The sequence below is a fragment of the Myotis nattereri genome (assembly GCF_964212035.1).
Source record: "Myotis nattereri genome assembly, chromosome: 4".
Classification (NCBI taxonomy): Eukaryota; Metazoa; Chordata; class Mammalia; order Chiroptera; family Vespertilionidae; genus Myotis; species Myotis nattereri.
In genome coordinates, this window is record NC_138079.1 from 17530756 (window position 1) to 17557904 (window position 27149).

At 39.2% G+C, this 27149-nt stretch overlaps 1 long non-coding RNA gene across 2 annotated transcripts in view; it reads left to right on the top strand.

The window, feature by feature from the left end:
* LOC308517528 overlaps positions 1-26314 on the top strand; it is a 71738-nt gene extending 45424 nt beyond the window's left edge. The window contains exons 4-5 of one of the 2 annotated variants that reach the window (XR_013995841.1): positions 24095-24279; positions 25928-26314. This is a non-coding gene — a long non-coding RNA (uncharacterized lncRNA). Of the gene's footprint in view, positions 1-24094; positions 24992-25927 lie in introns of those variants that run through there. The other variant, XR_013995842.1, reaches the window with a different exon arrangement.
* The last annotated feature ends 835 nt before the right edge of the window (positions 26315-27149 follow it).

The window sequence follows — 27149 nt, forward strand, 5'->3', positions numbered from 1 at the left end:
AGGCTAAATAAGTCAGTTGACTAACATTTAAGTCTTCAAAGTAAAAATGGGTCAGTGAAGCAGGGTGATAATTTCCCTTAATACAAATTCTCTAAGCAGATAGACAACAGGAACTAAAATTACATTTCTCAATCTTCCGTGCATCTAGATGCGGCCATGTGACTGAATTATGGCTAGTGGGATTTCAGAGGAAATGCCTTATGGCTGACTAGGCAACTTTTTGCTCCCTTTCTTCGTCATTCTTCCTTCTCCTTTGGCTATTTGGATTGTTGTAGATGCCAAATTAAACCATCAGGAAATGGACCAAACTTGTGGATGGTGGCATGGTGAGCTGGAAGGATCAAGACTTCCTAAGGACATTATAGAGGAGAACACCACACCAGCACTGGCCCAGATAGGATTTTACATAAAAGAGACTCTTTTAAAAATGTTATTTAAAAAATTTAATTAAATTTCTTAGAGTGACATCTACACTAATAAAAGAGAAAAATGGTAATTGGCGTACGGCGATACCGTTTTCATTGGCTAATCAGGGCTATATGCAAATTAACTGCCAACTAAGATTGGCAGTTAACTGCCAACAAGATGGCGGCTAATTTGCATATGTAGGCACAATGCAGGGAGGTGAAAGGGAAAGCAGGAAGAAGCCCCCTGCCACTGACAGTGATCAGAAACCCAGGGGGGAGCTAAGAGCTGGGGGGCAGGGCAAAGGCGGCCCTGGGGCCGCCTTTGCCCTGCCCCCCAGCCATGATCGGAGAATCAGGCGCCTTTGCCACCCTGGCCAGTGATAGCAGGAAGTAGGGGTGGAGCCAGCGATGGGAGCTGGGCACGGTCAAAGCCGGCAGTCTCAGGAGCTAGGGGTCCCTTGCCTGGGCCTAAAGCGAAGCCCACGATTGCGGCGCCCCCCGCTGCCACTGCAGGTCCCTGCTGCCTGGGCCGGACGCCTAGGCCAGAGGCATTAGGCCTGGGCAGGGGCGGAGCCGGCAACCGCGGGGAGCTGGAGGTCCCCTGCCCAGGCCTGACACCTCTGCCGGAGGCCTCAGGCCTGGTCAAGGGGCTGATCCGGTGATTGGTGATCGGAGGGTGATGAGGGTCAACTCCTCTGGCCGAGGCATCAGGCCTGGGTGGGGGGCGGAGCCGGGGATTGGGGGGATATGATGGTCCCCTTGCCCAGGCCTGAAGCCTGGGTCAGAGGCGTCAGGCTTGGGCGGGGGGTGGAGCAAGCGATCAGAGGGAGATGGGGGTCCCCTGCCCAGGCATGATTCCTGGGCCAGAGGCCTCAGGCCTGGGCGGGGGCCAGAGCCAGTGATCGGGGGGAGATGGGGGTCCCCTGTCCAAGCCTGACACCTCTGGCGGAGGCGTCAGGCCTGGGCAAGGGGCCGATCAGGTGATCGGAGGGTGATGGGGGTCAGCGCCTGAGGGCTCCCAGTATGTGAGAGGGGGCAGGCTGGGCTGAGGGACAGTCTCCCCCCCCCCCCCAGTGCACGAATTTCATGCACCGGGCCCCTAGTTGGTTAATAAGATTATATAGGTTCTAAGTGTGCATTTCCATGATACATGACGTGTACATTGCATTGTGTGTCCACCACCCAAAGTCAAATCATCTTCCCTCACCATATATTGACCCCCTTTACCCTTTACTACCCCCCACCTCCTTTCTCTGTGGTCACCACCATACTGTTGTCTGTGCCTATGACTTTCAGTTTTATATTCCACATGGGAGTGAAATCACATGGTTCTTAGCTTTTTGTGACTTACTTTGATTAACATAATATTCTCAAGGCCCATCCAGATTGTTGCCAATGGCACACAGACCAATGAAATAGAATTGACAGCCTAGAAATGAAACTACATGTATATGGACAAATAATTCTTTTGACAAAGTAGCCAAAAACATATACAGCCTCTTCAATAAATGGTGCTGGGGAAATGGGACAGACACATGCAAAAGAACGATACTAGACTACAGTTTGTCCCCATGTACAAAAATTAATTCAAAATGCATCAACAGCCTAAATATAAGATCTGAAACAATAAATTACATAGAAGAAAGCATAGGTACTAAACTTACGGACCCCAAATGATATAGCATAATCTCCTGAACCATTTTGATTTTTGTTATAATACCTGAAATATTATCTCAGTTTTTCACTACTACTGAAAAACTTCCTATTATTCACAACTCAGCTCAAATCTCACCTTTTCCACCCTGAACTCTCCTACCTGATGGGATGACTTTTGTAAGTAAATGATTTCATTCTGAATTAGATTTTATCTGCTTCCAGAAGTTTAAGTCACATGCCCATAAATCAAGTCCAGAGAAAGCTGGAAACCGAGTATCTAGAATTTTCAATATCGATAGGAGAGGCATTTTCTGTCTATTGCCCAGACTAATAAAGGGAAGGAGTTTCTTTAATATACATGCATTGAACAGTCTTCCAAAGTGACCACTAAAAGGTTATAAAATTTTTAAAAATGCTGCCCAGTTTTATCATGAAAATGACTCAAATAAGACACATTATTAATCTGTTTAAGACAGCAATTTTCATGGTTATATAGAACCACATAACTTCCAGTTAAAGATGGTTAAAGTGAAACGATAATACACCTACTACATGTAATTTAAAAATTAATATAAATGGATTATTATTTAGGGCAGTCTCTCTATACATACTTTTATCTCTTTCTATGGTAAGTTAATCAGAGACACTCAAAGAGTATTATGTTATTTTAAGTCACATCTTCAGGTTTGAAAATATGTAATTGAATTTGACCTGCTTTAACAATGAACTATTCTGTAGGCTGTGAAAGGGAAAGTGTGAAATTAACAACTTCCAGAGTTATTATATCTAGTAATATTTCTATATCTGGGATTAAGTAGGTGAAGAAAGAAAAAGAAAAAAACAAATCACTTTCTTTTTTTTAAGTTTTAAAGTTTGAATAGATTTTGAAGTCAGTGAGTCTTATAAAGTTTATAAGGACCTAAAAGGACAAGGATACATCTTTTAAAAAAATTTTATCTTTATTGTTGAAAGTATTACAGATGTCCCCTTTGCTCCCCCCCCATTAACCCTCTCCACCCTGCAACCCCCCCCCCCCCAGGCCTTCACCACTCTATTGCCTGTGTCCATGGGCCATGCATATATGCATATGAGTTCTCCAGTTAATCACTTCCTTCCACCCCCTAACCCTGTCTTCCCTCTGATATTCCTCAGTCTGTTCCAGGCTTCCCTGTCTGTGGATCTATTTTGTTCATCAACTTATTTTGTTCATTAGATTCCACATAGGAGTGAGATCATGTGATACTTATCTTTCTCTGTCTGGCTTATTTAGCTTAGTATAATGCTCTCCAAGTCCATCCATGCTGTTGCAAATGGTAAGAGTTCTTTCTTTTTTTTACAACTGCGTAAATGTACCACAGCTTTTTTTAAAGGGTACATCTTAAGCTTGGTGTGCTCTGGGAGGTGTGGTAGTTTTATGGACTAAAGGGGAGTGCCTTACATCTTAAGTGGCTCTTAAAAAATATTTCTCACCAGAGGTTGTTAATTTTCTGGAATGAAGAACATTTCTTTTAAGTCCACTATTACCAGTGGCAGCTTGGAGAACAATTCACACTTAAATAGCTGTTTCATAGCATCTCATTCTTTGCCAGCTGCATGATCCTGAAAGTCTATTGTGCACCCAGGAAAGACACTGGTATTATAACATCAAAACACTAATGCACTTTGGATGCCATGTTTGATATTTTTATTGAGATGTCGTCAGTTATTACATAAGCTAGATAAAAATATATCAAAGATGGCAGAGATTGAAAGCTATTTCTATGAAATTTTTGGACCTGTCTATGAATTACCCAAAGTTTAGTTTTTTCTCTGTAGGAGCATATTCTGTCCTTCGTAATACAGCAAATACCCGAGTCAGTGTTACTCTGCTTTAGATGTGTAGCACATTATCTTCCAGATGACTTTAACCTCAATATATTTGAATCATGAGACTTTGCTTTGAAGTTGTTATAACTCTGTCATTGTCTTGGATGATTTACAAAGTTAACTGCATATAAAACTTAAAATATATTCTAAATGCAGCATTTTGGAAAACAGAGCTATAATTTATAAATGGAATTTTATTTATTAAGTTGAACCATATGAGATTTGGTTTGGTAAGTCAAAAAATGAACAGAATTGACAGTTTTGTGTGGTTTAACCAACAGAAATTGAGCTCTTAATTAGAATTAGTTGAGTGAAAAGATAACTCTTTGCCCTTTCATTTCCCTGGTTTCAATACATTTTGGGCCTTAGGAGAGTAGAGTGTCTATTTCAACTTATGTCTTCACAAAATCAATGAACTGCTTTACAAATTGCTCTGATGGGACTTAGCACACAATAAGAAAAAATTTAAAAATCCCTTTATACACTCCAGCTTTTGGTTAAAAATTATGCAGTTTAAATTCTAATAGCCCCAAACCCTAGAAAACCTTTTAAAAAGATGTACATCACCTTAGTTTCTGATTTAAAACCTTCACATACTAACTCTTTTCTCCAGTACTGCCTGTGTCTTTCTTTTTCCCAGGCTTCCTACTGATCTCCAGGAAGCTCTGGCTAATTTCAACACCTGTGTGTGTGAGTGTGTGTGTCTGTGTGTGTGTGTGTGTTATTTTGACATTTACACATGGTTTTGTGCCGGGGTCCAACCCCAGCAGGTCCAGGGGTTCCCAAAGGCGTAGATGGAGTCGGCGAAGAAGGAAGGACATGGAGACAATGTTCAGTTGATCAGCAGCCTAGCCAGGATCTCCAGCCAAGTTCTGGTCTGGATCTCCAGAGAGGTTCTGCTTAGGATCTCCAGGTTCTCCAGTGAAGTTCTGTTTAGGAGCTCCAGCCAGGTTCTGTGTCCATGTTCTCTTGCTAGGTTCTCCAGCCAGGTTTAGTCACCAGGTTCTAGTCAGGTTCTCTTGCCATGTTCTATCCAGGTTCTGTAGCCAGGTTCTGTCTCTAGGTTCTTGAGCCAGGTTCTCTCGCTAGGTTCTGTCTCTAGGTTCTGTGGCCAGTTTCTGTCCAGGATCTTTTGTCATGTTCTCTCCAGCGAAGTTCTTCTGTCTCTAGGTTCTGTGTAGGTTCTGTCTTCTTGGTTCTGTCTTCTAAGTTCTGTGTTCTAAGTTCTGTGTCTTGCTGTCTTGTTACATCTGTATTTATACCAGTTGATTCCAATCCTATCAATCTCTATTCCAAAGGTTAGGGCGTTTCTTATCTCCATTCCAGGGAGTAAAGATTATGTAGCTTAAGCATGATTGTTCATAGTTAAAGTGATTAATTACCCGCCTGGCACTTAGTTGAGGGGTTTTATTCCCTCCCTAACTTCAGGGGAAAATCCCTACCTGGGGAAACAACCTTTCTCAGAGAGAAGACCTTGGTTAAAACACATAGTGCCAAGGTGAGCAAACATATTAAGAACAGTATGCCATATATGCCAGGTCCTTTGAAACAGCAAGGATGGACTGGCTCCCGGCAGTTTTGTATCTTTATGGCACTTATAATGAACTTTATGATGGTACTAGGAGCCCAGCCTCGAGTTGCTGGTCCAGCCCTGCCTCCCTCTCTGGCCTTGAAGCAGCTGAGGCTGCTGCTGATCAGCTCTCCCCCGCCCTCCAGCGCAGGTGTGCAGACGCTCCTGCTGCCCCGCCCCCAATGTTGCACCCACAACCTCCTCCTGTCCCGTCGACCGGTTACAGCGTCCCAGTTAATTATCATATTTCTCTATTTTATATATATATATACACATATATATATATGTGTGCATATATATATATACATATATATATATACACATACATATATATATGTATATATATATATATGACTTTAGTAGTTTGTATGATTGCTTTAATTGCACACCCTGCCTCCTTGAAAAGTGTCTTATTTTCTTGTCTCTTTTTTTTTGTTTTATGATAATACATAGGAAATGTCTTTGTTCATAAGTCATTCAAATATTGGTGTTCATCCATTGGTGAAAGGATCAAGGAAATGAATGAGAGGGATCAAAATTTAAAAGAATTAATTTTTAATCATTTATTCATAAAAAAGAAATGAAAACCCAAAACTATCCCCCAAATTTAAGTTAATTGAAAGGAGCAGGCTGCTCCTTTTAGTGGATAGCATTTCATTATCTGGTGTTATTCCCCACATCCTAGTTCCTTCTTACCCTCCCTAAACTGACCTCCGTCTGGTCCTGCCAATGTTAGGATAGCAGGAAAGTTCCTGGTAATGTCCTGGCAATGAAGAATGGTAGTACTTTTATTTCAGATCTCCTGTGTCTTGGCTGGAATGTAGCCTTAAGGGAACACATGTAGATAGGTGAGGAGAAAGGAGACACCCATTCAGCTGGCCAGAGCTTTTGAACAAATCCTGACAATCAATACAGCACAGATGCCACCGCCAGCTTGCCCTGACATGCTATTCCCAGCTCACACATGATTTCATTGACTTGGCAGGGGAGAGGTCTTTTAGGGTTTCTCCAATGTCGTCTACTTTTGTTGCTGTCCAGAGGCAAGACCTAATCAATCAAAAGAGACAGAAGTGTTATATTTCACAAAGGATGTTCTTATGCTTTGCAAATGGAAAAATGAAAAGAAAGAGTGGTTTATTTTAATAAGCTCCATGGCTCCTACCCTCACACTTATTATCCTGTCTGTTGGTTGTTGTTTTTTTACCTTTAAAGCATTAATCAGAGGAAAAGATAAACATACAAAAGCTAAGAGTAGAACAATTAACGAAGTAAAATTTTAAAAGGTGTGTGAACATAAAGTTAAAGGAGGAAAGCAGAGATGAAGAACCACGTCCATCACCAGCCACGAATATTAACTTCAGATTCAGTTGCAAATTTAAGCATCACTAACTGAGTACATTGTATGTACGTCTTATTCAAGTAGGAAATGGCTGCTCAGTTTTCAGTACATCCAGATACATTAAGAATTGCATTTGTAGTTTAGAAGTTTTGTCTCATTTCCTGGGATATTTTGTGAACTCAGTTTGAATAATAATGATTATTGCGTCAGGACTATTATTATTATTATTACATATTTTTTATTATTACACTAGAGGCCCGGTGCACAAAAATTTGTGCACTCGGGGGGGAGGGGGCCCCTCAGCCCAGCCTGTGCCCTCTCGCAGTCTGGGATCACTCAGGAGATAACGACCTGCTAGCTTAGGCCTGCTCCCGGGTGGCAGAGGGCAGGCCCAATCCCTAGGTGCAGCCCCTGGTCGGGCTCAGAGCAGGGCTGATTGGGGAGTTGGGGCACTGCCCCCTGTCATGCACAGAGCAGGGAGATTGGGAGGTTGTGATGCCACCCTCAGTCACGCTCAGGGTAGGGCCGATTGGGGGGTTGGGGCACCGTCCCCTTCACACTCAAGGCAGGGTCGATGGGGAGGTTGCTGCGCCACCCTCGGTCACGCACAGAGCAGGGCCAATCAGGGGGTTGGGGCGCTGCCCCTGTCACACACAGGGCAGGGCCGATCAGGGGGTTGGGGAGCCGCCACTCTCACACTCAGGGCAGGGCCAACTGGGAGGTTATAGCTCTACCCTGTCACACACAGAGCAGGGCCCGTGCGGGGGGGTGAGTGGGGTTGGGGAGCTCCCCCCTATCAGGCACAGAGCAGAGCTGATCAGGGGGTTGGGGCGCCTTCCCCTGTCACGAACAGAGCAGGGCGGATAGGGAGGTTGTGGCCCCACCCCCTGTCACACACAGAGCCGCAGGGTGATCAGAGGGTTTGGGCGCTGCCCCCATCACCTGATCGTGGTGCTGGGAGGCCTCATGGCTCCGCTGATCCCAGTGCTGGGAGGCATATTACCCTTTTACTATATAGGGTAGAGGCCTGGTGCATGGTTGGGTGCCAGCTGGTTTGCCCTGAAGGGTGTCCTGGATCAGGGTGGGGGTCCCCACTGGGGTGCCTGGCCAGCCTGGGTGAGGGGATGATGGCTGTTTTCAGGCTGTGTGTGACTGAAGCTCCCAACTGCTCCTTTTTTTCTTTTTTTTTCTTTATTCTGGGCCAGCTTTAGCTTGAGGCTTGGCTCCAGATCTTAGGCCTGACTCCGTGGCTGAAAGTAGGTTTCTGGCCTTTGCTTACAATGTTGCGAATCTGCTGGCTGAAGTCTGGCGGTATTTGTTACAGAGTTTCTTAAACTGCCAGCTCAGAGGTCTGCAAAGGCAGGCAGGGAATGTTGGAGTCCTCCGTCACTGAGGCAACCAGGCCTCATGTTAGTTTCAAGCTGCCTGGCTGCTGGCCGCCATCTTGGCTGACAGTTAATTTGCATATCTTGTTGATTAGCCAATGAAAAGGGTAGCGGTCGTACGCCAATTACCATGTTTCTCTTTTATTAGTGTAGATATTGCATTTTTTTTCTATCTCATCCACTGTGAAGTCAGCTTTGTCAGCCAAGACACCATGCCTCCTTTTTCTCACTCTTGCATCAGCAATGCCCAGTGGGTTATTCAAAGCCCAGTAATAGTTGCTGAATCCATGATACATGGTCTCATGGAGTGTGGTTTGGATTTCTGTGGAATGAACTGAGATAACTCGCACTGAATATATTTTAGGAAGTTCAGTGTTCAGACTCAGCCCAAGCACTATTTGATCAGCATTTTTGAAAATCTGCTCTCTTTGTAAAGACCAGTGGTTTTCAAATATTTATTTGTGGCAATTCTTCTTTCAAATAAATTTGAATGAAAAATCCCAATTGAATAAAATGAAAAAACACAGAATATTCTTGTTAGAGTGAGATTTGAACGCATTTGGGCAGGCTCATTTGCCCTGCCCCTGACCCCACATAGCAGTCCTTGAAGTGTCTTTAGAGAAATGAAGGAACTCAAAGCACGTTTGACAGATAAACTTCTTTTGTGAAGCCTGTGCTTTCTGTCATTTAATTACTAAGACAGTGACATAGAATATAATAAATACAAGTAATTAATTTTAAAACATTAATAGATTTATGAACGTGAATTATTCAATTATGTCACATGCCCTCCGCATGTTACCATTTTAGGATAAATGCCAGAGATGGGCCTTTTTGAAAAGTACATTTGATTTTAGTTTACTGTAATTGTGAGCTAGTTTTTAGGATCAATTCTTATGTATAAATGCTCTTTCTGAAGGTTCTGGGGGAGAGAGAATCTTGCCTTGTCTCTTCCTAGCTTCGGTGGTCTTAGCGTTCCTTGGCTGGCCGCTGCATCACTTCTGTCTCTTCCTGAACCCAGAGGGCTGCCTTTCCTCCGTGTCTACATTTATGGGTCCAAATTTTTATCTTTTTCTAAGGACAGCAGTCATATTGCATCTAGGGTCCCTCCTAATCCAGCATGACCTCATCTTTATTACATCTGCAAAGAACCTAGTATTTCCAAATAGGGTTACTTTTAAAGATTCTGGTGACATGAATTTTGGGGGGGGGGCACACCACTCAATCCAGTACAGAGGTAATCTATAGTTGAATGTGTTTATAGGGTATAATTATCTATAATAATAAAAGTGTAATATGTTAATTAGATCGGACGTCCTTCCAGACAACCTTCTGGATGAAGCCACGGCGACAGGGGCCTAGACAGAGATGGCTGCTGCAGCGGCAGGGGGGCAAGGCCCTTACACGAATTTCATGCATCAGGCCTTCAAGTGTTTTATAAACATCAATATGAAGTGTTAATTGACAATTCACCTCTAAATTATGAATCACAGACCCTGATCCATGAGTTGACATCTGTCCAAACCAAGGTCAGATATAAAACAGAAAGTAAAGATGGTCTGGGTAGTTTGAGGAAGGAGTTTAATGGAAATTGTGTCATAATCATTATGGAAACTATGTTAAAAGTGATATGATTTTTTAAACTGAGGATTAGAATCAAAATTATGTTTTCGAATTGCTTGACTCTAGATCAGAGGAGTTTAGTTTTTTTAATCACTGAATGTATCAGAAGGAACACCCCATTCTAATTCTTTAAAAATAAATTGCTAAAAATAAGTATACATATTTTGGGGACTAAAATGCCCAAGATGTTACAAATATAGTTAATAATATTACAATATGAACATTCCTCTTTTTTTCTGGTGATATCTATATTTTTTCTTATATATTAAAGCCAACATTAAACTTCAAAATAATTGTGTTTTTACTTATGTTCATTAAATAATTATGAATAATTGATTCACATTTTGGGATGATATATTACATCTTTGAATCTAAGTATATAAAATAGTTTTTTATGGATAGGTTAAATAATTTTTCCTTTGCAATCCATTAAGTTCTGTATCCATAGTTAGTCTACCAGCTTTCCATTGGTATCAGAAATTTGCTTTTGAAATGTTAAAATATGTATTTCTCTGGGAAAAGTTGAATAATGATCTCCAAAAAAGTTTAATAATGATCTGCTGTGTCTCCTCAGTAGTTCGGCCAGTGAAGCAAAAGCAAAGTACTTTGGAACATAGTGGGAAAGAAAGAAATGGCATATCTGGGTTCATTTCAAAGTTGTAATAAAAAATGCCTCGTAGCAGATTCAAAGGCTTGGATTATACTCAAAATATATAGAACGCTGAAGCTGGAAATGATCTTATAAATCATTATCCAATCCTTTCATGCTGTAGATAAGGAACCTGAAACCCAAAGAGAATGAATATCATGCTTAAGGCTTCCCAGTGGGGCAGGGATAGCTTTACTTTATTGCATCCTCAGGACCCCAAAGTATACCTTTTGGCAGTACACATGCTTTCCCAGCACTCCATATCTGTCAGGGTCCTTGTTTGAAGCGTAAGATCTGCAGTATTAGCACAGCGTGTGACATACTGGCGGCTGCAGGCATTAGTAGGAGGGGAACAGTGTATGGTTATGAGTGAGGAATCAGATTTATAGAAACACTTAGCTTTCACCCAACCTGCATCTGCTTAGATTATTCTAAATAGCATACAAACAAGAGCCTAATAGGTTGAGAATTTCAAAAATATGTTTCTGTATCCCATGAGTTAGAGTGAGTTTATTTAGAATGAAAGTGAAATACTGAAAACTTACTTTCACTTCATGTTCCAGCGCTTCTCAGCCTAGGTGTCTGCTCTGGCTTCATTCACAGGCATTTGTCTCCAAATCTTATTTTCTACCTTCGAGACTTCAGGTCACACCAAACTTGTTTTTTTTTTTTTTTTAACCTCAATTGTATTTTACTTGCATATTTATTTTTAAACCTGAATCAAAATGTTAGAGAGACATTTGACTTATTTGATCTATCAGGATGTATTTGTCTTCTATATGGATTGGGCAGAAAAGTCAATGAGAGATAATAGAAACTTTTAAACTAAAATCCTGAAAAACCATGTTCCCATTTTAGTATTTTGCATAATTAGTGACTCTAAGTAGAAACTCTGTTCAGAATATGGGTTTGTTTTTAATCTGTGCCAATTAGACGCACACTCTGAATATATTCCCATTCCTGTGCATCACGGCTTGCCTTTCATTAATGTGGGGTATAAGTGATGGTCCAATTCATATGTAATCCTTGAGCTTTCAGCAGCTGTAGCACTTGAAAGTCCATTTAAGACACTTTCATGTCCCCCGTCCTTCCTCTTTAAATGCCCAAACTCTGGCTTCTTAGCTTCTGGAGAGGAGGAGGGAAGTCAATCCAGTCTGGTGTGATTTTCATTCACTGACTGCTGATGGGTATTAATTGCCTTGAAGCTTTAGTTGAATTCCGTGTTCCAGATACTACCATGGATTCTAGAAAAATTATTGCGATGCTTACAGTACTTTTGCATGGGTATTACTTTTTCAATTTGCTGTTCTACTGAAGAATGAGCTTCCAGCTAAATTGGTGAATACCTTCAAGGTCAATGCTTATATCTCAGCCACCCACAGATAGGTAGCACAAGATCAAGGTAGCATGTGTTGGACATCTGTCTCCTGATGGGATTCTCTGGCTCTAGCCAAGAAAGACCACTGTGTGTCGGTTATCTCTTCCAGTTGCAGCAGTCCATCAAGGGAGACAACCCCATTACAATTTTTAGTTTGGGGGAATGAATGCCCTAGTCAGCTTGAGCACCAAATGTGATAGCCTCATTAGTTAGCTTCTTCAAGGATCACACAGCACCAATTCCAAGGTTAAAAGAAAAAGGATCAGTTCCAGCATCAAGCACATCATAAACTTAGATCACTGTCTGCCTTTCCCACTTCCTACTCAATGCCAGGATCCATCTCCGAGGGCCATGGTTAGAACCATCATGTGGATGGATGCCTTATCATAGGTCTCCTTGCTCTCCTTTTCATGGGCCTCGATGGGAGCTGTGACATTCCAATTCCGTAGCGTTTCTGTAGCTATGAACCACTGAGGAAAAAGTGTTTGGAACCTTGTTTCCTATTGCACCAACTGTCCCCCATATATAAGTACTTCACACCATGGCTGTGCTGAACTTCCCCGGACTGAACACTATACACCTTTATCTGCATAATGGAGGAGCTACTCAAGAACAACTTAAGAGACCTTCTTTATCCTTATAGAGTGAAGCCAACAGCTGTTGGTGGAGATGCAAAGTGATTAATTTCTAATTGGATGCCCTACTGTATTTGTTTTATTTATTATAAATGTGAAAGCAAGAAATTATTACAATTTGAATTTAATAAATAGGAATCATATGTGAGCACGATAATATCTTTTAAAGATGTGAAAGCTTATCTTTGTTGTTTTTTAACAGGGAGAATAGCAAACTGTTATGGAATGTTTTCTAGGCTTTATTTTTCAGAGCAGTTTTAGTTTTACAGAAAAATGGGGTAGATAGTTCCAAGATTTTTCATATACCTGCTCACTGTTACACATGTTCTCTGTTACTAACATGTTGTGTTAGAGTGGCATATTTGTTACAATTGATGAATTATACTGATATATAATTATTAACTGAAGTGAATAGTATACATTAGGGTTTACTCTATGTTGTCCATCCTATGGGCTTTGACAAATGTGTGATGACATGTATTTATTGTTATAATATTATACAGAAATGATTCATTGCCCTAAAAATTTCCTGTGCTCCACCAGTTCATCTTTCTCCCACCCCCTAAATTCCTAGTAACCACTGATAATTTATTGTCTTCATAGTTTTGCCTTTTTTAGAATTTCATATAGTGGGAATCATTCAATATGTATCCTTAGAGACTAACTTCTTTCATTTATTAGTATTTAAGGTTCTTCCATATCTTTTCATGAGTTAACAGCTCACTTCTTTTTATAGTTGAAGAATGTTCCATGGTTGGGATTTACTAGTTTTTTCACCTATTGAAGGATATCTTGGTTGCTTTCAGTTTGGGGCAATTATGAATAAAGCTGTTATAAACATTCATGTGCAGGTTTTGTGGCAACATAAGTTTTCAACTCATTTGGATAAATACCTGGAAATGTGTTTGCTGGATTGTATGATAAGGATATATTTAGCTTTGTAAGAAATTGCCTAAATGTCTTCCTAAATGGCTGCACCATTTTTCATTCCCACCAGCAATAAATGAGAGTTCCTATTACTTTCATGGCTATATTTCAAATTTGCAATTCTAATTTAGTAATGAAATGTTTAATAAGTAGTCAACTGTGTACACAGCTGAAGATGAAACATTTTTAGAGGATAGATATCCTATGTTAGGTTCTATTTATTAGTCACAATTTACCCTGTCTCATTTTGTGGAATAAAATTGTAACGTTCTAATTCAGTAAGCCTCCTATAACATGTCTCTTGAAATCCATATTGAAACCCCGACCCACTCCAGAGCAATGCATGCTTTGGACATTTGGTCTTTGCTGGTATATTTATTTCCTATGTTCCACTGCAAATTTGGCTAAAACTAGTTTAACTCCATTCATAAAGAAGTCTTCAAGTTATTTATATTATGAAATATTTTATTTTTTAAAGTGAGCTTAAATAAACATTTTATTAATTGAAATGATTTAATTTTAATCTAACTCCATGATTCATAGTTTTATTCTTATATCTCCTACTCAAATATATTGACACTTTTTCCAATAAACTTTGAAATTTTCTAACTCACTAATGCTGTCAAAATATATATTTATAATTGGCCTGGCTGGTTTGGCTCAGTGTATGATAGAGCATTGGCCTATGGACTGAATGGTCCTGAGTTCGATTATAGTCAAGGGCATATTCCTCAGTTATAGGCTCCCAGCCCTGATAGGGGGCATGTGGGAGGCAACCAGTTGATGTGTCTCTCTCACAACGGTGTCTCTCCATGTCCTTCTACTCTCTCTAAAAATCAATGGAAAAATATCCTGGAGTGAGGATTACATATATATATATATATATATATATATATATATATATATATATATGTAATCCTCACTCCAGGATAGTTTATATTATATATATATATATGTAGTTTACCATTGCACACATTATAAATTGAAATTTTTTATTACTGTTTTCCGCACAAAATGGTATTTAAATATGCATCTGCAACTTCAATTAATTTTAAGTTTGAAGCACAATATTTTCTTGAAAATACTTTCAAAAATGCAAATCATGTAAAAAATGACACAGCCCCAGCCAATTTGGCTCAGTGGAGAGAGTTTTGGCCTGCGGACTTAAGGGTCCCAGGTTGGTTTCTGGTCAAGGGCACATGCCCAAGTTGCGGGTTTGATCTCCAGTAGGGGGCGTGCAGGAGGCAGCCGATCAATGATTCTCTCACATCATTGACGTTTCTATTTCTCTTTCCTTCTTCTTTCCTCTCTGAAATAAATAACAAAAAAAGATACAAATAGCATAGCAATTAGAATGACAGTAAATCATTAGTTTTCCTATATTAAAAGTTGATCTTCCCACTATTCATCATCTACTTTAGGACATCTCTGATATATTATTGCATGGATGCTCAGAGACATCTATTTTGGGGTCCAGTGGCTGAGGTATGCTGGGACATCCTCTCTTAATAAAGGACACATTATTACATTGGACACTTCTGCCACCAAGAAAGAAACTTGATGCTTGGTAAGCATGTCTCAGTTCAGAAGGCAGCATATTCTGCATTTCTTCACCCATTTACTTAGTGGCAATGAGGTCTGCCAACTTCAAATTGGACTCAATAGGGAAAGAATTCTGCAGCAAATCCAGGCTGTGAGACAGTCATGACTGCTGCTTGAGCCATAAAATCAGGCCAGCTCTCTAGTATTAGAGATATTCATGATGACAAAAGATGCTTCTGTGAATTTTTCAGTTGGCCCCACCTCAATAGGAGGATCACAACATAGAACCCCTAGGATTCTCAGACAGAGACATATATAATTGGCAAGAGTACACTGTTTGAGAATCAGCTCTTGGCATGCTAGTGCATGCTGATACGGATCTTTGGCTTATTTGACTATGGGATATCAAATGACTTTGTGGTCAATGATAGGTTCTGTTAGACCTCTAAATTCTAAAGATGGGTAACCCACGCAACAAATCATCATAAATGAAAGTGGCACATTTGGGATTGAGCATGAGCAGGATCAGAGGAAATGAGTAAACTACCAATCAGGTTGGCCAGAACTCCATCTGGCTATCCATCATTGCATTAAAGAATAACTACATGAATTCTAGCTCGTGAAGACAGCTCGATGGAAACTCATTAGTGAGGAAGAATGAAGGAACCATAAGTTCAGCCTAGAACATTTAAATTTCAGATTCTTGAAATTCATACAGATAACAGTGTTTAGGAGAGCTATGAAGGAAAAAGAGAGTAGGAAATTGGTTTTCAGGGACTAGGGTGGAGAGGTGAGAAAAATAGGGAGAGGATGATAAAAAGATATTCATCTAACTTTCAGTTATAAGATGAATATGTCTGAGGATCTAATATATAACATGATGACTACAGTTGATAACACTGTATTGGATAACTGAAATTTTCTGAGAGTAGAAATTAAATGTTCTTACCAAAGGAAAAAAAGAAGTTAGTATGCATGGTGGATATGTTAATTAGCTAAATTGGGAGGGTGTCCTTTTGCAATGTGTATGTATATCAAATTATCATGTTGTTCACTTTAATTAGCTCACAATTTTATCAATTTCACCTCAATAAAACTAGATAAAAAGAATGTGAGTTATAAATAGAAATCTGGGTTGGTATATAAACTTGAAAACCCTTGGTATAAAGGAAGCAATTGAAAGCATAGAAGCAAATGAAACAGAATGAAGTAGAACATTTCAGCTTTGAGGAACTCTAGTATTTAATGTCTTGGAGGAACAATATTAGCCTGCAAAAGGGGCTCAGAATTGCAACCAGGGATGTAGGTGGAAAACGTGAAAAGTAGGGTCATGAAGCTAAGGGGAGGGGATTTTGTAATAAAGGAAGTTATTAAAAGGATCACATGTTGCTGAAAGATTAAGATAGAATGAAAATGCCCATTGCATAAAATTCATTTAATAGTGACAATATCAATTATTTCAGTGAAACAATTGAACAGATAGCAGACTGCATTGGATTGATGTGTGTGTGTGTGTGTGTGTGTGTGTGTGTGTGTGTGTGTGTGTGATGAAATAGAGACAATGAGAATAGTCAACTCACAAGATAATTTGGCTGTAAAGGAGAGGAAAGATTTGAACCTGTGTCTTGAAGGATTATGTGAAATTGAGAAAGCACTGCTTGTTTTGTTTCTTTGCTTGTTTGGTTTTGTCTTTAAAGTGCACTAGTTTAAACATCTCAAAATTGCAGTTCACAGGGACTTCTAGCTTCAGTTTAGGAAATAGAAAGCTGGAGGAAACATTGCTCCCACTCAAACAACAGCCAACAACAGCCAGCCCAATATGCACAATCAGCAGATTTACAACTTTTCTTGAACTCTTCAGGCAATTGAGGATGTAGAGGCACCAACTAATCCACAATCTAAGGAAAGACAGTCACCTTGAAGGAGAGACTGAAAGTGATCATTTCTTACATTGGCAGATGTGATCAGGCACTGATAATTCAACTAAACATTTTAATTAATTTTTCAAAGAGTTGAATGTGACTTTGGATACAGAACCACATGTAGTTCAAAGAAAGAAAATGAATTAATTCCTACATATAGCCTCTATTTTTGCTAGGAGACACATAAATAAGAGTAAGACTGGTAGTTAAATCTAATATAAAAATGTTTCATTAGACCACATGAAAGCTGTCAATTCTGTCAATGATACTGGGTTTGCAGGATGATTGAAATAGGAATTTTTAGGGGTGAAAAAGGCAGATTTAGGGAATTTTTAAAATTAAGGGGGCCCATGGAAGAAACACAGGGCTACAGAGTTAGAAAAGTAACATTTCCATAAGACAAGGGAACTCAGAGTAACAAAAGGTCTGTATTTACAAAATAAAGGAGGGCCTCACAGGTGTGAAGTTTGACCTTTGAGCTCAGAAGTTGCTATACTGACCAAATCAAAGTGTAATATTGGCCAGTCAGAGGGGATATTGAGGCACAAAAACTGTAGCCTTTATAAACTGAGGGAAAAAAGGGATTCGGTGGGACCCTTTCCCCCTCCCCATGTGGAAGTCTGTGCTGTGAGATTCTTTCCCCTTCCCCACATGGGAGTCTGTACTTGTTCTTCAATAAATTTTCACCTTTGCTATAACATCTTCCATCTGTGGATTCATTCTTCCACTCTGATGGACAAAGAATCTGGGGAAGCCATCCTGACCAGGGTAACACCATGTGTTCCAGCCCAAAAAATCCCATATCATCATTTACAAAACTGTATTTGTAACAATGCAAAGAGGCTAAGTGTATCTATTAAAAATAAATAAAATGTAAAGTTTTATATAATGATTCTTTTCAAACAGCTAGTTTGGTTATATAATTTAATCATTATTACTTTTTTCTGACTTCATTAACTTTTTCAATTGATTGTTTTCCCCCTTGGTGAAGGCATAGTATAACAAAACATTTCTTTGTGTGTGTTTTTGTTTTGTTAATACTCACCCAAGGATATTTTTTTTCATTGATTTTTAGAGAGAATGGAAAGAAGAGGGAAAGACACAGAGAGAAATATCAATGTGAGGGAGACACACTGATTGGTTTTCTCTCACATGCACCCCAACCAGCGAAGCAGGAATTTTGGGGTAACTTAGGCAGGCCTAGGGATTTTTTTAGAATTGGGGTCCATGGAAAAGCACAGGGCTTCAGACTGGGAGAAGGTATATTTGTATAACACAAGGAAGGCAGGTGCAGTTACATCTCCATAAGACAAGGGAGCACAACAGTTGCATTTACATAAGACAAGGGAACTGGAAGTAGCCAAGAAAGGTCTATATCTAATCTAATAATTGACAGACATGGTAATTGACCATACCTCTGCTATGCTTCCCATTGGCTAATCAGCAGAATATGCAAATTAACTGCCAACAAAGATGGCAGCTGGAAGCCACTCAGCTGAAGCAAGCAGGAGGCTTGTTTGCTCCAGTGATGGAGGAAGCCAAGCTTCCTCCTTGCTGCGGCCGGGCTCTGAGCTCCACTCTAAGCAACAAAGTTGCAATTATAGAAGCTAAACAAACCCCAGTTACCTGCTTTCAGCAGGCCCTGGCCTTGGAGCTGGAGCAGCAACAAAGTTTCAATTACAGGAGGAAAATAAATCCCAGAATAAAAGAAAAAAAGAAAAAAAGGAGAGGTTGGGAGCTTCCGTCGCCGGCTTGGCCAGCTTGAAAACAGCCCTCATCCAGCCTGGTCAGGCACCCCAGTTGGGACCCCCACCCTGAAGGGGGTGTGACCAGCTGCAAACAGCCATCAGCCCCTCACCCAGGCTGGCCAGACACCCAAGCGGGACCCTCACCCTGATCTGGGAAACCCTTCAGGGCAAACCAGTGGGCCCCCACCCATGCACCAGGCCTCTATCCTATATAATAAAAGGGTAATATGCAAACTGACCCTAACAGCAGAAAGACTGGGAAAGACTGGTCACTATGACACACACTCACCACCAGGGGCAGACGCTCAATGCAGGAGCTGCCCTCTGGTGGTCAGTGAGCTCCCACATGGAGGAGCTCTGCTCAGCCACAAGCCAGGCTGATGGCTGCCAGTACAGCGGTGGTGGTGGGAGCCTCTCCTGCCTCCTCAGCAGTGCTAAAGGTGTCCGACTGCAGCTTAGGTCTGCTCCCCGCTGGCAGGTGGACATCCCCCGAGGGCTGCCGGGCTGCCAGAGGTATGTCTGATTGCCAGCTTATGCCCAATCCCTCGAGGAGCAAGCCTAGCCAGTAGGTGATCGTCCCCTGAGGGGTCCCAGATTGCCTGAGGGCACAGGCTGGGCTGAGGGACTCCCCCCAAAGTGCACAAATTTTTGTGCACCAGGCCTCTAGTTTACAAAATAAAGAGAAGGAAGCCCTTCATTCAGATGGAAAAGAAGAAAGCCCAGAGGAATGAAAGGACTGTGAGGGAGGAGGGCCTTAGGAATCACTATAGTAACCAATTCAAAGGGGAATATTGACCAGTCAGAGGGGATATCAGGACACAGGAACTGCAGCCTTTATAAACCATAGGGAAAAGGAACTCAGTGGGACCCTTTCCCCCTCCCTACATGGGAGTTCATTCTGTGGGGTTCTTTTCTCTCCCCACGCGGGCGTCTGTATCTATTCTTCAATAAATTTCCACCTTTGCTATACCACTTTCTGTCTGTGGATTCATTCTTCGATTCTGGCGGACAAAGAATCCGGGTTCCAGTCCAAAAATTTGGTATCACCAGGGCTGGGAATCAAGACTGCAACCAAGGTACATAGCCTTGACCAGAATCAAACGTGGGACCCTTCAGTCCTATGGCCAAGGCTCTATCCACTGAGCAACACTGGCTAGGTCTATACCAAAACATTTCTAACATAATATTTACAAATGATGTTTAAAATCTCAGAGCTTGAGGCAGACTGTCAGGATTTGTTTCCTAGAAGGGATTAGAATATGTCATTGTTGTTTCTGGTGACAATTAGGAGTGAAGAATTCAATGAGATGGCAGCAGAGTCTCCAGAAAGCTTATAGGGACTGAGGTAAACCAGTTCATTGGATGCTACCATCTATAACAAGAAAAGTTGGGCTCCAAGTCAAGAAAAGATAATGTTGTGGTCTGTGTCTAAAAAAAGTGTATCAGGTACACGAAATTTTAAAGTGAGTTGATGTTTTAAAAATTACTCAGGCTAAAAGTGGCTTTTAATGTTTGCTGGAAAAGAGTCATTTTAAAGAATTAAAAAAGGGACATTCCCAACTAATGTTATGACATGCTGGAGGAGTGAGGAAGCCCTCTTCAGTTCCTGTTATCTTACATCTTCATTCTGAGGGAAACATATTTTCATATTTAAAAGGGGAGGACAAATATTGGTCACTATGATTCAGAAGCCTGCAAATCTTGAGAAGATTGTGAGAGAAACTGGCCAGTTCTGTTTGCCAAGATGAACATACCCTTTTTACTGAGACTCAAAAATATGAATTCCAACCAGTATCAGTGCTCTTGGAGATTATATTATAAGGACACTGGAAAGTGCATATATATAAGAACTTCCTTTATGATACTCTTTTTTTCCTTTAGAAGTAAGCTAGAGAGGGAAAATACCATTTCTTTACATTTTCTCTTAGAAAAATAAACAAAACCTTATTTTTGTCAATAATTATTACCTGCAAAATGTGTTAGTATTCAATGTTGCCAGAGAGAGAATTCACTTCTGTTTCATCAACATTTAGGGCAGTGGGTGAGTTAGAAATAAACCCCTACTTCTGATGATGTAATAAAAGGTTGAGCCCTTGTTATAGATTGGGGTGGTTAAAATACACATATTCCTTATTGAAATGATTTAAAAAATCTTGACACTCTGACTTTCCTTGAAAAAGCAAAGGAGGCAAGATCTAAGAGAAGCCATGATTTGTTGTCTTGCATCAGCCACAAACAATGTGACTGACCATCCCGGTAACCTGCATCAAAAATTCAGGGAAAAGCTGGTTAGAGGTGAGGTTCTTGGTTCCACTGCTTGCTTTTTGACTTCACCCCCCAAAAGAGCTTTGCTTTAAATGTCTAAATAGTAAGAGTACACATTTTATATGCCCGTGTGGATAAATTAGGGAGGAAACAGGTCAATAGTCGCTACTGTGATTGGCGTTATAACAAGTTCTGGATTTCCCTAGCTCATCTACTAGTCATGAGTCATTATATTACAATGACACTGGAAAATGCATTTATATCATCTGCAATTCAAGACTTGGATCACTTCTCTTATTCTTCTGAATCAGAGCCTTCAAGAACAAGTAACTCTGATTTTCAAAATGAGCAGGAAGGTGGATATCATAACATTAGATCAGCTGGTATTTTGTGATCTGGAATAAATTTACTGCAGGCATCATTTACTTCATTGATTTCAACCGACATTGGGTGAGCACCTACTTTTTGCCAGACACTCTTCTAATTACGGTGTTTCAGCTTTGATTCAAACACAAAATACCCCGTAGAGCTTGGATCCTAAGCATTAGTGAAGAAATATTTTTTGGAAGTAAAATAAAAAGATGGTAATCACTGAGAAGTCAAATTTTCTTTTATTAAACCAACAGACCAAGGGAATATCAGAGTTGAAAGCAAGTATTTGACAAGGTTTCTTATACATATCTTGTATATAAAGCAGAGAAATAAAGACTGAAATGGTGTACAGTTGGGATAATATTCAATAATTGCAATTAAAGAAAATAATTTCTGAGTAGCAGCCATAGAGAGATTTGTAGTGACAATTTAATCAATAACTATCTTAGTCAATATTTTATAGCAAATTTTAATGTATTTTTTGTTGGAAAAGGGAATAACAGTGAAATTGCATAAAACATAAATTTAAAGATAGATTAATATGAATGTGCAGAAATCACTTAGAAAAACTTGGTTTAAAATAGGTATGCAGATATGAGAACCTTCCCATGAAGGTTCCTACATCTCTCCCCTTTCAGGTGTGCTATTCACTGGCAACTCCCTCTTTCCCACTGCTTACAGAATGATAAGCAAAGCCTAGAAGAATTGAGGAACCACCTTTGAATTGTGGAAAATCAAGGTTGAAATTCCAGCCTCTATGACATATCTCAGACATGTTAGATGCAAGAACTGTTAGTTATTATACTAATTTACTTATGAGTGTTATCATTATTATGAATTTTAACATTTTCTTCTCCTCAGTATGTATTTATGGATGGAAGTCATTTTTTATCTCTAGTTCCTTTCAGTGTTTGAAAAAGTTGGGGCTTTTAATACATTTTCTGAGTGAATAAAAGAACCTAGTAATAATATAATACCTAGTAGGGTATAACCAACAGGGTAAACTGTTGTAGGAATTTATGAGTGTCTAGAAATGTTCAGGATCAAATGGAGCCAATATAAGACAGAGGGCATGTGAATGACCTGCACAAATGATATACATTGGCATTAGGGATATGCTTAGTCATTTTAGCTATCTGTAATTCCATTAAGAGAAATAAGTGGATTAAAATGGGGGGAAAGGGTTAAGTTCTTAGAAATACAAAGCATGAAGCATTAGTCTTGGGTTAAACCCCAGATTTTGAGAAATGTTAGCTTGCCAAGGACCACATCAAAGTCAAGCATGAGTTATTAGACACAGATGTGAAACAAGAAAGTAGAAGCAGCTGCTCTTGACTTTGCCTGGCCCAGTCAAGGCTTTGGCAGGGTGACATTTTCCTTTTGTTGGAATTGTATGAAAGGATTCATAGAAGGCAAATAATCCTAATATGTAACGTCTTTATAGATGATTTCTACAAATGGATTCTCTGTCCTTGATTAAGAGAACAGGCTGTACATGGGGCAGCATTTGGGAAGTTTGTGAAAATAAGGCTCATGTCCAAATGCAACTAGGATTCTTGTCGAGATTAATTGAGATAATGGACCATTGTGAAGATATTCTTTAAACAAGATTTTCTTATTGAATTTATTGGGTTAACATTGGTTAAAATTATATGGGTTTCAGGTGTACATCGTCTGTATATTGCATTGTGTGTTCACCACCCCAAGTCAAGTCTTCCATCACCATTTATTCCCCCTTTTCCCTCTTCTACCTCCCCTCACTCCCTTTCCCCTCTGATAATCACCATACTGCTGTCTGTGTCTATGAGGGTTTTTTTTTTTCTTAGTTATTTAACCTATTTCTGATAAGGGATCAACATCCAAAATTTATAAGGACTTGTAAGACTCAACCAAAAAATGCAAACAATTCAATTTAAAAAACAGGCAAAGGACCTGAATAAACACTTCTCCAAAGAAGATATACAGGTGGCCAATAGACATATGAGAAGATGCTCAATGTCACTATCATGAAGATTTAATCAGTTGATGGAGGCAAGAGATTTAGCTCTGTATCTGGCACAAAGAAAGTTCAGAATCTTATCTCTATTACTAGTGGGTTTCTCTTCCCATACTGTAGGGAAGAGACTCAGTCATAAGTGCAAGTTCTTTGATATATTCCTTAGACTAGGAATGTTACTTATAAAAAAACTATTTAAAAGTAGAATCAATGAAGGTAAATAATTTTAACTTTGATAAAAAATATTTGGGGAAAATGATTTTAGTGCCAACAAGATGGTTCAAAACTAGGTAGAAATTGAGATTGTAGTTAGATGCTGTGGAAAAGGCAAATGAGAATATCATTGCATCTTAGAGGAAGAAGCAATTAGAGAGATGAGATTATGATATTTTTCCTTCAAGGAAGGCAATATTGCTTGACAAGGAGCAACTGGTTTATAGTATCATTAGCACTTTCTTTATATGGTCTTTCAGTTGGTTCTAGTCTCTATGTCAATGTAAAAAACCATTTTTGATTTTTATTCAAATAAAGTTTATCTTTTAAATTTATTTTGAGAATTATCTAAAACTTCTAGATGTCATATCTAAAAGCTCTATATGCTTGTTCATATATTCAAATATTATTTTATCCTTCTCAGTACAGTTATGTACTTTGAGTCCAAATTTATGGTAATTTTGCTGTGTATACTAAATTTGTTGATTTGTGTGCAATATATCTGAAACTTCTCATTAGTTCTGATAGTTTTTAGGTTGATTCCTTTTTAAAAATTTCTCTCTCCTCTCTCCTCTCTTCTCTCTCTTCTCTCCTTTACCAGTATCATTCTAGATACTGAGGATTTAAAAGTGAATACACCAAAAACTGGCAAGGATGTGTAACAACAGGAACTTTCATTCATTGCTGGTGGAAATGCAAAACAACTCTGGAAGATGATAGTTTTTTTCAAACTAAATGTATTCTTACCATATTTCCCAGCAATTTCCCTCCTTGGTATTTACACAAGTAAGTTGAAAACTTATGTTCACACAAAAACTGCATTCAGATGTTTACCTCAGTTTTATTCACAATTACCAAAACGTGGAAACAACTAAAATGTCCTTCAGTAGATGAAGGGATAAGAAAACCTGTGGTACATCCATACAATGTAATATTTTTCAATGATAAAACAGATGATGTATCAATTCACCAAAAGACATGGGAGAATCTGAAATTCATATTGATAAATGAAAGAAACTGATCTGAAAAAGGCTATTACTTATATGATTTCAACTACATGACATTTTGGAAAAGGCTAAGCTATGAAAACTGAAAAGAAATCACTGGTTTCCAAGGGGGTGTGGGGAGGAAGGGAGAGATGGATAGGTGGAACACAGTGTAGTATAATGATTCTGTATGATACTGAATGGTGAAAGCATGCCATTATACATATGTCAAAACCTGAATGTACAGCACCATAATGTAAACTTTAGACTTTGGTTAATAATAATGATTCAATATTGGCTCATCATTACAACAAATGTACCAAACAAACACTAGATATCTTACATTAGTATGGAGTGTGTTCAGGGGGATATGAGGAAACTTTCTGTACTCCATGCCCAGTTTTTCTGTAAACTTAAAACTGTTCTAAAAGAAAAAAAATCTGTTAATAAAACAGTGAATATGAGGGACCAGTTCCCACCCTCATTGAATTTGCATTATGGTGAAGGGAGGTAAATGATGAATAAGAAAGATGACTAATGGTGATAAATGCTATGATGTTAAGAAAAATACTAGTATGTACTCTATCTTGATCAATAATGGGTTGGTGCTGGGCTGGGCATGGTTTAAGAAGGCCTCTCTGTGTATTTAGATTGGACTAAGATCAGCTGTTTCAGAGAAAAAAAAGTTTGAGTCCTTGAATTTTCCTCAAAGCTACATATTCAACATGAGTTTGGGAAAATCTGGCTTAAACAGAACAGTATCTCACTGGTTGTGTTGCTTCTTCATCTACCTATTTCCACTTCCTGAAAGATCAAGAGTAATCTTTTGAAAGTCTAAATTGGGATTATATCACTTCCCTGCTTTAAAATCTTTTCATGACTTCTCATTTAGAATACAGTACCATAGTCCAACAAGACCTCCAAAGCCTTTTGCTGTGTGGTCCTTGGTCCCTTTTCCCCCCAACATAATCTCACCCTCTTTTTCTTTTGCTCCACTAAATGCCATCCGTACATCCCCTCTGGATCCCCCTTTTTCCTAAATATATCAAACTCTTTGTAACTTCTGGGCCTTTGAACTTGCTAGTCTCTCTTTTGTTCAAGTGCTCCTTTTTAAATTAAATTTATTGGGGTGACATTGGTTAATATAATTCTATAGGTTTCAAGTGTACAATTCAATGATACATCATCTCTTAAATGGCCGTTTTGAAGAATACAACAAAATAGGCAGGGAAAATGCGTGGTCTTCATTCTACCACATATGGTGGCTCTCTCCCCCCTTTAATTCAGAACTTTAAAAATTAAAAGTTCCATGGCAGAAAAAGGAGACATATGTAATACTTTAAACAATAAAGAATTAAAGGGAAACAAAAATTAAAGTTCCTTTCACTGAGGTCTTCTTTGGCCTCTTTGTGCCATGCACACCCTTTCTTGCTTTTGATCCCTTACAGTGGTCGGCAAACTCATTAGTCAACAGAGCCAACTATCAACAGTACTTCTTCAAAACAGACTCGCCCAGGCCGAAAACCAACTTCTGCGCATGGACCACGAAGTTTCAATCTCACTGTATGTGCGCCCGCATGTGGTATTTTGTGGAAGAGCCACACTCAAGGGGCCAAAGAACTGCATGTGGCCCGCGAGTCGCAGTTTGCCGACCACGGCTTAGGACTTATCATGATCAAACATACTATTGCTTTTCTTACAATATTATTAAGTGTTATGTTCTAATTTCTAATCAGAATGTAATCTTCATGAGGGTAAAGACTTTGATCTCTTTTGTTCACTGCTCTATCTTCAGCACTAAAGCAATATCTGGCCCAATAAAAACTTTATAAATGAATGACTAAAATTATAAAGTAATATTTATAAAATGCCAACACTTTTTTTGTCAAAATTATAAATGACTTTAATGAAAATAAGCAGTACATTTTTTATTATCTCTAAATATATGATATAGCTACACTACCTTACAAATTTACACTTTCCTCTAGATTTATAAATATTTTCTAAATATAAATATTATTTTCCATTCATTGACATCCATTTGGGCCTCAACTGAAGCCTGCAGTGTGCCAGACATGCTGTTCACTATTGAGGATGAGTAAAATTTTAGCTTTTAGTATAATAAAGGACAAAAAGACACTGAGTGTATACTTTTTTTATTTCAAAGCCAGACTTCTACAATACGGTTTTATCCTTTAAAACTTAAATAGAGGTTTTTAATTAGTTCTTAATAAGATGCTTAATATAAATAATACATAGAATAAAGTACCTTAAGGTAGTTTAGTGAATATAGAGCATTTTCTACATTGATTATTATGGGGAAGCCAGGGTAATTGTTACTACAACAAAACGTGTTTGTTTTTTTTTCTGCAATAATCAGAAGCAGAATACTGATTATTCTTTGGAGTTCTTTGGCTCAACTCAAATGAAGACTATTTTAGCTAACTTAAGGAAAAAGGTGAATATATTAGAAGAATAGTGAGGTGCTTATAGAATTAAAGGAAATCGTGGCTGAGACAATAATAAGGTAACATCAGAAATTTCTCAGCAGGAACTGGGTTTCAACCAAATTCTGTGTTACTCTAATAGAGAATTAGACTGGATTGAGTTGAGGCTCAGGTCTTTACCCTGGTAAATGTGATTGATCAGCTCTGCCTAATGCCCGGGAAT